This window comes from Vanacampus margaritifer, chromosome 16 (genome assembly GCF_051991255.1).
Source record: "Vanacampus margaritifer isolate UIUO_Vmar chromosome 16, RoL_Vmar_1.0, whole genome shotgun sequence".
In the NCBI taxonomy this organism is placed as follows: Eukaryota; Metazoa; Chordata; class Actinopteri; order Syngnathiformes; family Syngnathidae; genus Vanacampus; species Vanacampus margaritifer.
In genome coordinates, this window is record NC_135447.1 from 13,086,287 (window position 1) to 13,098,624 (window position 12,338).

The 12,338-nt window shown below is 44.7% G+C and overlaps 1 pseudogene; it reads right to left on the bottom strand.

Moving 5' to 3' along the window:
• Positions 1-9,911: 9,911 nt before the first annotated feature.
• Positions 9,912-11,561, bottom strand: LOC144036521 (uncharacterized; annotated as a pseudogene).
• Between the last annotated feature and the right edge of the window lie 777 nt (positions 11,562-12,338).

The window sequence follows — 12,338 nt, forward strand, 5'->3', positions numbered from 1 at the left end:
CTCTTTTCTTAACATGTCCGTCTGAATTATTGTCAAACTTTCTCTTCTTCATCTCCTCTCAAGTTGGTTAGTTTGTGTGTGTTCGTGTGTGTGTGTGTGTAAGAGAAAGAAGTTGAATTATTGATGCAGTTGCAGTGCAGAATTGTGTGACAGTGCGCTTTAATTTCCCATTTAGCCACGATATACATAGCGCAGACGACGCCTTGTTAACTGATCAATACGACACGGGGTTGGCGTGCTGGCTGATGTTTGACACGCAAACGCGCGCGCACACACACACACACACACACACACACACACACACACACACACACGCAAAACATAAAAGACAAATGTTATCTTTGCTAATTTAACATTATTATAATTATCATCATTATTACTATTATTTTTGTTAGTTGGTGAAAATGTAGTAGTATAAATCAATTATTTGAAATGTAATTAATATTACAATAAAAAACTTTGTCAATTATTAATAATGATTTATAATACTAAAAATTATTGTTATTTATAATACTGTTATTATTATGTATACAATTATGATATCAAATTCAACCAATAAACTGGGACAAGGGAGGCAAATTAGTCAAACGGCTATAATCCCATACATATTTACATTTGTAAATGTTCATTAACATGTTCTGTCCCATTTAAAAAAATATATATATATGAAAATTTATTTTAATATATATAACTATATATTTATTTATATTTATATATTTATGTTATTATTTAATTGTAATATAATTGTATATAATATATAATTGAATATATATCTATAATAAAGGAACTCAAACGCAAGACCCGCATGAGACCCAATTTTCCATTCTGGCATGACGACGTCACGTATGATGACGATTCCAACTCGCAACACTTCCTCTACTATTCGCCCGCCCCCCACCTCTCTGCACTTTCACCCTCTCCACACGTCGCCCCGATTATGCAGATGCGCGTTTGCGGCGGGGTCCTAAAAAGCAGATTAGGGCTCGGGAGCCTCTTAGATCGGGACACGGCTATTCCGCTGAGGCCGGCCGGCCGACCGTATACATTAGCATTAGCATGTGATTCAGCATCATCGCCCATTTGGACCCCGCCCATCTGGAAAAGGCCCTGAGATGGAGAGTGCAAGATGGCAGGACCACTTAGCGCACGGGCCCATATGTGTGTATGTGTGTGTGACCGTAAGAGACGGGCTTTAATGGGAAAGAGGTCGGTGGGTGGGGTGGGGGGGGGGTGTTGGACTTAGTACGCCAAGACCAGAGTGGCACTATACAGTCTATACCACCATATGCACAGCACATCGCCTGCAACATTAAATAGACGTCACTTAAGGCTCACTTAATAAACAGCCGGCCAGAGTGACTTTAATTCATGTAAATAGTTGGCCTCCATGTTGGATGCAGCAAAAACAGAGCCAGAAAATACATCATAAACTCCCGGAGAGGTTCAATTGTACTACGATTTTCTTGTACTCACAACTAGTAGCACATTTCGCACCGGTATACTTTGATGGTCTTGAGATTTCATTGTATCCTGCACAAACACAAGCCAGCCAATGTCGGATGCAAGGAAGCAGCCAGAAAATATCCAAACCACTCCAGAATATCTTGATGGTCTTGAGATTTCAAATTAAGTACAATTATATGCTCTGGGGCTGCTTTGCTAAACCCGGCAGGTGTTTTGAATCTGTGCAGGGTATGATGAAATCACATGATCTTCTGATGCAAAATGGGCTGCTAAGTGAAAGGTTTGTACTTTGTAACAGAAGAACATCTTAGTGATCGTTCTGAGTAGTGGTGCAACGGATCTCAAAAGTCACGGTTCGGATCGGATCGTTTTTTTTGCATCATGCCCAAAAACAACAAAAAAAAAAATTGTACTTTGCCTTTATTTTGTAAGGCGCCTTTTCCATTAGATAAAAATAAATAAATCAAAATGTCTAATATAGCCATTGAGGATTTAGGAACACAACTTTTAATTGCAATATGAGGCTTCTTATTTTTACATGGTTCATGTGTAAAAAAAAAAAAAAGGTATTAACGGCTTAAAGTTGTGTTCCTATAATCTAAACAGCCAAGTTTGACATTTTGAATTGAATGTTTTTCTTTTTTAGTGTTCAATATATTTATTGCAATTCAATTCAAACAATACAACGATAATAGAAAATATTATAAAAATACAGAAACATAAAAAACCCACCCCGCACGAAACTCAACTCCCCTTTCTCCCTTGTCACATAAAAAAAGTACACAGAAACCAAACATATAGCTATAGACCAATAATATGCAAGTCTGCCAGAATATTACTTAAATATTCATTTCTGCACCACTGTTGATGGATGATTAAAGAATATCAAAAAGTGTTTCCACACCCGATGAAACTCCCGTTCAGAGCCCGCCATCACACATCTAATTTTCTCAAGTTTGAGATGGAATAATACATCTTTGGTCCAATGTGGTACTGTCGGAGGAGATGCATCCTTCCACTTTAGAAGAATTAAGCCGTGTGCTAGCAAGGTTGAGAAGGCGACAACTCTTCGCCCCCTGGCAGGTAGTCCAAGATCCTCAGTTACAAACCCAAAAGGTAACATCAGTGGATTCATGGGTATTTTTACCCCAGGTACGATAAAAAGTGCATCGCAAATACCACACCAATAATGTTGTATCCTGGGGCAAAACCAGAACGAGTGTATTAATGTGGCATCGGTTACATGTAGGGTCGCTATGACAGTAAATGCTTGCTATCACTCAGACAGTTGCTGGTTATGCTAACAGGTAGCCGCTAGCCACTTATGTTGGAGACTTCTGCCGTGTCAGACAATGACAGCGTAATTAATTAGCAGTTTCTTAGCATCCTAAATTAGCGATTGAAAATGTGTTCGGGATAGCATTGTGTTGATGTTGGTCGCAACTACAATGTGAATCAAATAAACGTCTAAAAGGGAAGTCAAGCTAACCATCACGCCACGACGTGGGCGAACTTCAAAGTAAAAGTGTACTAAGGCTATTTGCTTTGCCATCAATGTATTACTGTATTTGGTCAACTTTATTGTGAAGTTAGATTTAGCGTGTATACTCCGTTGAGTATGTTTACGCTTCCTTGACATGTCAGAATGGTATGTGAATGTGCACTTTGTTTTTGTTTTGTTACCCCACCAACCAATCTGATCCAAACCGTGGGGCCTGATCCGAACCAATCATGGATCAATGATGATCCGTTGCACCACTAGTTCTGAGATGTTAGGATTAAAGTCAACCCCCCCCCCCCCCCAATTTGTTCAATGCAGCCACATTAGTCTAAATACGGTATTCTCATTAATATTGCGTTAGTGGAAAACAAGTTAAGCAGCAAAATCCAGCCATTTTAATGAATATCAGAAGTCGGCCATTTTGACACTTCCTCATCACAGCTCAGCTTCAGTAAACAGGTTAACTGTGATTGGTCGTTGCCTGAGCCCAACTGTGATGTAATCTTCATTCGACAGCAAGAGGCAAAATGGCTGCCCCCTGAGATGGGTAAAAATGTTTGGATTCTGCTTCATAACTCATATTCCACAAATAATATTAATCAGAAGGTCATGTTTAGACTAGTGAGGTTACATATAACATATTATTGTCAAGAAATGTTTATGGTTGACTTCCACTTTAACAACAATAATCTCAAGTTTTGAATAATATGTGTGGTGTATCGGTGCTATGCGCGCTACCGAGTGCCCCTGCGAGTTTGACAAGTGTCTAATTTGTTCATAAACGGTTTAAATACAGCTTTTAAAAGTCCTTCCACTAGCTGATATTGAACATTGTGTTAATGAGGTGTACAGCAGGGCCCTGTGGACCGTCATCCTGACCCTAATTAAACTCTATTAACCCCCAGACACTTCCACAACTCTTTGCTCAATCAAACCTGTGTCGCCGACTCGCCACGTGCCAGGAATTAAAAAAAAAATCTGACTTCTTATTTAATTAAGTGGTGGAGGTGAAGAGAGGTTGCAGGAGACTCTTCAATTCTCATGAAAAGAGAGGGGGGGGGAAAGGTAGCGAGGTCGCGCTCCCTGCTAATTTGCCGACACGGGGGTTCGTTGAGGAGGGGGCGGCCTCCTCGTAAGATTGTTTTATTGAAGAAGTAGCGCAAAGTGCGAAGGGGGAGGGTGGGACAAAAGTAACCCTGCCTGGCGATTCCTGTCGCCAATTAGTCGGTATCAATAATTGAACGGCATTGTCTGCGCAAGGGGCAAGGCGGCAGATTGAGTTTCCCCCTCGTTCTGCCAGTCGGGATTGTTATGACAAGCCAAGCCTACATAATGATATTAGACATTAATAATTCACCAGCCAGCACCGCCATGCTGCAGGTGACGGGAGGCCACTCTCGGGCCAATTACGGCAGGTCAGGAATCGGAAGTGGAAATTTTAAAGTGTTGAGGGTGGGAGCTGGGACGTGCGGCTTGATTACCAGCTTCAACCGTTTTCCCCATAACAGGGTTTATAAAGTCATCCACGGGCCATACTGCATTTGACAAGAAAAAAAATCAAATTCAATCAACAGTGATTATCAAATAACATAAATTAACAGCATTGGTATTTACTAAAATAATTTGGCATGTTTCAGTAAGATAGAAGAGGCACTGCCCCTCCGTGAGTCATCACCTTATCGTGGTGGAGGGGTTTGCGTGTCCCAATGAGCCTGGGAGCTATGTTGTCCGGGGCTTCATGCCCCTGGTAGGGCCACCCAAGGCAAACAGGTCCTAGGTGAGGGACCAGACAAAGCATGGCTCAAACGACCCCAATGACGAATACAAACCTTGGATTTTCGTTTCCCTTGCCCGGACGCGGGTCACCGGGGCCCCCCTCTGGAGCTAGGCCTGGAGGTGGGGCTCGAAGGCAACTATACCCATGGGGACCGGCCGGGCACAGCCCGAAAAGGCAACGTGGGTCCCCCTTTCCATGGGCTCACCACCGGTGGAAGGGGCCAAAGGGGTCGGGTGCGCAGTGAGTTGGGTGGCAGCCAAAGGCGGGGGCCTTGGCGGTCTGACCCCCGGCTACTGAAGCTAGCTCTGGGGACATGGAATGTCACCTCTCTGACAGGGAAGGAGCTCGAGCTGGTGTGCGAGGCTAAGAAGTTCCGACTAGATATAGTCGGACTCACCTCCACACACGGCTTGGGTTCTGGTACCAATCCTCTCGAGAGGGGCTGGACCCTCTTCCACTCTGGAGTTGCCCACGGTGAGAGGCGCAGAGCAGGTGTGGGCATACTCATTGCCCCCCAGCTAGCCGCCTGTACGTTGGGGTTTGCCCCGGTGAACGAGAGGGTAGCCTCCCTCCGCCTTCGGGTGGGGGGACGGGTCATGACTGTTGTTTGTGCTTATGCACCGAACAGCAGCTCAGAGTACCCACCCTTTCTGGAGTCCTTGGAGGGTGTGCTGGAGAGCGCACCCCCTGGAGACTCCCTCGTTCTACTGGGGGACTTCAACGCTCACGTGGGTAATGACAGTGAGACCTGGAGGGGCGTGATTGGGAGGAATGGCCCCCCCGATCGAAACCCGAGTGGTGTTTTGTTATTGGACTTCTGTGCTCGCCACGGACTGTCCATAACGAACACCATGTTCAAGCACAAGAGTGTCCATATGTGCACCTGGCACCAGGACACCCTAGGCCGTAGTTCGATGATCGACTTTGTAGTCGTGTCATCGGACTTGCGGCCGTATGTGTTGGACACTCGGGTTAAGAGAGGGGCGGAGCTGTCAACTGATCACCACCTGGTGGTGTGTTGGCTCCGATGGCGGGGTAAGATGCCGGTCCGACCAGGCAGGCCCAAACGTACTGTGAGGGTCTGCTGGGAACGTCTGGCAGAATCCCCTGTCAGAAAGATTTTCAACGCCCACCTCCGGCAGAGCTTCTCCATTGTCCCGGGGGAGGCGGGGGACATTGAGTCCGAGTGGACCATGTTCCGCGCTTCAATTGTTGAGGCGGCCGATCGGAGCTGTGGCCGTAAGGTGGTTGGTGCCTGTCGTGGCGGCAATCCTCGAACCCGCTGGTGGACACCAGCGGTAAGGGATGCCGTCAAGCTGAAGAAGGAGTCCTATCGGGCCTTTTTGGCCTGTGGGACTCCGGAGGCTGCTGACGGGTACCGGCTGGCCAAGCGGAATGCGGCTTTGGCGGTCGCTGAGGCAAAAACTCGGGCATGGGAGGAGTTCGGTGAGGCCATGGAAAACGACTTCCGGACGGCTTCGAGGAAATTCTGGTCCACCATCCGGCGTCTCAGGAGAGGAAAGCAGTGCACCGTTAACACTGTGTATAGTGGAGACGGAGTGCTGTTGACCTCAACTCGGGACGTCGTGAACCGGTGGGGAGAGTACTTGTTCGATTTTGGGCACGGCTCTGTCTGTCTTTCTGTCTAGCTAGAAGACGGCTGTCTTCTAATGCTAGATAGCTAGCTGTCTTCTAAAACTAGCTAGATAGATAGCTAGATAACTGTCTTCTGAAGCAAGCTTGAAGATAGACAACTGTTTTCTAAAGCTATCTAGTACTGTAGACAGACAGATAGACAGCTAGCTAGTTTCTCAATCCTTATTTACCCATCTAGAAAGCTAACAAAACCTAGCTTCTATATAGCTGTCGACAGCAGGAAACCATGACAAAGCACCTGTAGCAACATTAAACGTCTTATAGGGTGACCAAGCGTCCTCTTTTGGACCATTTTCTTACATCCTGTTCGGGCGTCTGGGGTTTTTATAAATTCATGAAAATGTCCGGTTGGCATTGCGTGACTAAGAGGAGGTGAAGTACACTGTGCAACTGCGACTGGTACCACAATTTCAAGGCCGGGGCAAGTTTCCTCTTTTTGGGGGGAAAATGGGAATGTGGTCACCCTAGTCTACAATGTATTTTATTATACACAAGATGTCTTCAAGAGCAACCAAAGATGACCATATATGATGTTTAGGCTTTGTTCGTGTTTACATATATCAGAAATGTATAAATGATATACAGTACGTTTAACTTTTCAGACACCAACGATAAGTCAGAAAACCAAAATTCTAGCTACTTTGGGTTCAAACCATCAGGTCTGTCGTCAGCCCGTATGTACGGTAGTTATTGTAGCACATACAATAAATCTTCTAACCTGTTTTCCGGGTCTGGCAACATGACGCTCTGCATACTGGATTGTGAAGTTGCTGGCACATCAACCACTGGCACATCTGTGCAGGTGAAAGGGGCACACACTAAATAGTGAGTGGCACTGTGTGTGTGCGTGTGCATGCCTGATGGCTGTCTGCGTCTAGCGTCCCAGCAGTCCTGAATGCGGAGCTTTTTTGACCGCCTGGGCCAGCCTTGAGGGCCCTGTAAAGCAGCTGCACCAGCAAGTCTCTGTCACTGGAGCAGATGTTGGAATGACAAGGACTCCCCAAGGCTCTCCTCTTCGTGAAGCTTCACATCTTGCCTTTCTTTGTTTTCATTTTCCCAAAAACAACATACAGAATAAAAGCAGGCTATTGTTTACTTCATAAGAACTCACAGGCTCAAGTATCTGAACACGCACTCACCTTAATTACAAAACTCAAGTTACCATGCTAGTGCTAAGCTACATCAGTGACTAACACTGCCAAATACGCATGCTGAAGCGCCGCAGTCTACTTTCATGTACAACTTAACAAGCCAGAGAACATATTAGGCTGCTGCTATTGTCCGTTTATGCGTTGCTAGTTGCTACCCTTCTTCTTTGTTACCTGAACACACCTGTTTGCTATCACACTTATGCTCTGGAGCACCCCTATAGGTGAGGATAATACAATACATAACAAACACTGCTGTTACGGTTTTTCTCCATAGGTTTGGCACATTTCTTGAAACTGAAATTACATTTTCGAAATTTCATGGACAAATACCAAAAACGACTTTACAATTGGTGTCAACTGAATGGCATTTCTCATTGCTCTCATCAAATTGCCAATGTCTTAGTACATGCCTCAATTGCCTCAGTGGATTTGTGCAAATGGTTGTGTACATTTAGCCTACAATTAGCACAATGTGCCCACATTTAGCACATTTTCCAAATAAATAGATCTTGCTGATCAAACTGGATTAGTTGTTTTTCAGTCTAATGGCTCTCCTCTCCAAAACATGTCAGCAGGATTTTAGTGTGTAAGTCTTAATATGCAAAATCATCTGTTCAATTGTCAAAATTAGATCAGTGTAGAGGAGGATGAGACATTCACAGTGTTTTTTTCCTCGCTGCAACATGGATGAAAACCTTTGGCCAAACAGAGAGCAGCATATGGATGGACAAGTGCGTAGACGAACGATTCGATGAACGAATCTTTTGAACGGTTGTTTTTAATGAACTGATTCTAATGATTCAGTTCACTTAAAATAACTGTCATGCCCATCACTATTTTGCTCATGAACTGAGGTTGTGCACAAATGTAAGTCTGGCCAATTGAGCGTGCAGTTTTGAAAATGTCATTTCACTTTCAAGAAATGTGCTAAACCAATAAAAAACTGTAATGCATAGAAGATACTGTAAATGCTTATTAGGTCAATAGATAGATAGCTAGCTAGCTAGCTAGATAGATAGATAGATAGATAGATAGATAGATAGATAGATAGATAGATAGATAGATAGATAGATAGATAGATAGATAGATAGATAGATAGATAGATAGATAGATAGATAGATAGATAGGTGGGTAGCTAACTTTTTAGCTTGATGGATGCTTCCTAGGTAGCTTAGTAACTTTCCAGGAAGTTCGCTACACTAGTAGTATCAAGCAAAGTTGGCCTACTAATTATATTGCTAGCTAGTGAAGGAATATTTTGATTACTATATTAAGTGTAATCTTTGCGTGTCCAAAATAATTGTATTCAGGATCTGATGAAGAAGTTTTCTTGCAAGAATTTATTTAGAGGCCTCTAAAGACACAGTCAGGACACCACATCAGAATGCAACGTGGATTCCCCCAAGTGTGTGACAATTTACAGAACATCGACTCATTTATACAAAAAAGATAAAAGGTTCCTCCTCCCGGCTCTTGATTGAACAAAGGGCAGACATGTCATCTCCTAGTGAACAAATGTGTAATGTTGTTAGTAAGCAGACGTTTACATACAGACATGTTGATTCCAGGTTGGCCAAAGGTGTAATCTTATTAGTAAACAGACATTTACATACAGTTCCCCTTCTTGACTGGGGGAACAAATGCAATTAGGATCTAACCCCAGACTTTTAGACTCCAATGCCAAAAGGCTCTAAATAACATCATGCACATTCCTATCTTCAATAGCTTTGAGGGTGAGAGGATAAAATAAAGTTCACAAAATCATTACTCCACTGTATTATTTTAAACACTCATGATTATATCACATTGATATGCCTATAAGTAAACTCAAAAACAGTAAAACATCAAATTGAAAATATTAAATGTCTTCAGTCCTACCATTGAACTTCTATAAGTTCAAAAACCGGACATTTAATCCCACAATAGTCTAGAGAGAAAGTCCAGCGCGAATCTTGATCGTCGCAAAAATGAAGCAATGTTTATGTGTGGAGTTCAGAAAATAAGAATAGCAGGTGAGAGAGAGAGAGAAAGATAGAGGGACTTAGCAGTCAGAATTCAGTTTGATTCATTAAAAAATTCAGTGGAAGGGGCATAATAAATGTGAGGCATAACACTATGTGATGTGGTTAAGTGTCACGACGCAATAGCAGATGTGTCCGTCCCTCGAAGCCATCTCCTGATGAAGGTCTTGTTGAATGAAAAGTGCGTTCGACAGTTGGTCAATTTTTTTTTAAAAAGAGGCGTTTGTCAGCCTTTTTCCGAACCCTGGCTCACTGCCAGAGATCGCAGGAAAGGTCACGGGACTTCATTCCCAGTGTGACTCAATCCTTGTGAATTGATGAAAAGGGGCATGTGTTCAAATCACCATTGAGTGATTTCCCCCTTTCACCAGCAGATTGACACTTGATCAGCTTTTCCAGGCGAATCAACTGTGCCCATCTTTGCCCATGGAAAAGGCACTCCAATGAATCTTCTTTCAGCGACCTCCTTCAGCTTCTTCTCAGTCCTCCTGACCAGCCGGGATGCTTGTTGACGCTCCTTTGACTCAATGTCGAGCTGCTCCTCCATTTGAGCGATTTTGGCCTCCAGGGAGGCGATGGTGTACTTGTACTTTGACTTGATGGTGCTTTCAAGCTCCTGCAGCTTCAGCTTCAGCTCCTTGTTTTGGCGATCCAGCTGGGAACGAGCGCCCTCCAGTCGCTGGACGCTGCTGTGCTCGGCGCCAAGCTCCGTGGTCAGCTGCTCCATCTGCAGTGTGGTTCTCTTCAGACGCTCGTTGATCATCTCGGTGTTGAGTAGCTCCTCCTCCAAATCTTCCTCCAACTGGGCTATGCGAGCCTCCAGCCTCCTCTTCTCTTCAGTCAGCAGAGCATTTTTAGCATTGCCGTTGTTAATCTCATCCTGCTCGTCTCTCTCTGCCTGCGTTTGTCTTTTGAGTCTCTCGGCTGTGGCAAGATCCTCCTGGTAGTGCAGGGCATCTGCCTCCAAGGCCTCCAGCTCACGGGCTAGCGTTAGCACCCGCGTGTCCTTCTCCCTGGCGTCTGCTTCGGCCCGGTCGCACTCCTCGGCATACTGGCTGGAGATGGTCTTCTCCTCAGCCAGCATCTGGTCGAACTTCTTCTGTTTCCTGTCCAGGTTGGAAACCACCTGCCTCAGGTTGTCCTGATCCACCATGAGGTCACCCAGCTCCCGCTGCAAACGGGTTTTGGTCTTATCCAATTTGTCGTAAGCGGCCGTCTTCTCTTCCAGCTGCTGCTGCAACGAGTCTGCGTCACGTTGGACGCGCTTGCGAGCCTCCTCCGCGCTCTCCAGGTTGGCCGTCTCCTGATCCAACTTCTTCTTCATGTCGGCCAGCTGTGCCTGAAACGTAGCAGACCTGCTTCTCCACGTTTCTCTTGCCCTCCTCCTCTTCATCCAGCATCTCGCGCAGGTTGTTCTGCTCATCCTCCTGCTGCCGCAAGCGAGTGGAGATGTTGAGCTTCTGACGAGTCTCCTCTTGGAGCAGTTCCTGTGCATCCTGAAGCTGAGACTCCACTGAAGAAAGGTCTTTGCTGAATTTGATGTTTTTGCCCTCGGCTTCAGTCAGAAGGCTGTTGACATTGTCCAGCTCAGACTGCATTTTGGCCATCTTGTCCGCCATCTCCTGCCTCTGCCGTTCACTGTCTCCAAATTTGACCTGAAGCTCCTGAACTTGGGACTCTGCTTTCTTGCGACGGTGCTCTGAATCGGATTTGCCTTGCGTCAGGGTCTTGAGCTCGATTTGCACCTCGTTCCATTCGCTCTCTAGGGCCTGTTTTGATTTCTCCATAGACATCTTGTTCCGCTTGGCCTGCTCCAGCTGTTCATTAAGCTCGTCAAAGGCCTGGTTGTGTTTCTGTCTCATGTCGGCCATCAGCTGCTCGTGGACCTTGGCCTCGTCCTCCACAATCTTCTTGAGATCGGCAACCTCCGTCTCACGTTTGCTCCTCAGCTCCTGCTGTGTTCTCTGACGTGGTGGGAGCGCTTCAATCATCACGAGCGTTGCAGCCTTTATCTGTACGCTCAGCGAAGAGTTCAGAATATGGACCGGAAGTTTATGCAAATCAAACCAGCCGGAGTCTTGATCAACAATGTCGTCCATTATATGTAGTAATTAGTCGTTTTTAATATTTATAAAGTCAGTGACGTCTCACTTATGATACTACGATATAACAGATCAAAACTATTCTCATTAATCCCCCCAAAAATATTATTATTATATATTTTTTTTTTTCTCAGCAAATAAAATAAAACAATCTGCGCGACTTTAATAAATATATCCAGGATCTTCACGGACTTACTTCACACACAGCACTCGAACCGTAGTAATTAATCCTATATTTGCCGTGGAAAATTCAATATCATATGCCGTTTCAAACGGCGGAGCGCTCCTTTCAGTTAAACAAAATTATCCAAAAACAATAAATATCGCGATCTCTCGATTTCTTAGCAATAGCATTTATAAATAATAAAAGCTATGCGTCAACCTGTATCCGTGAAAATAAATACTGCTTCAAGACGATCACAAAGCAGTCTCTTGGCTCCTTCGCAGCGAAAAGTTGTTTCCAACTCTACATGTACTTAACAATTGCCTCCGAAATGCAGGGACTTACAATCTCTAAGATTCCTTCAGAACGAGACTGCCGTGTGTTTTCAGTAATTTTTAATAAAACGCCTGCTTCAGCCCGTTTGCAACAATCCGTCTTAATTGTGCACAATCCATCGTAACGTTACGTACCTCATCTGCGCATGCGTCTACCTGCTGAACAAA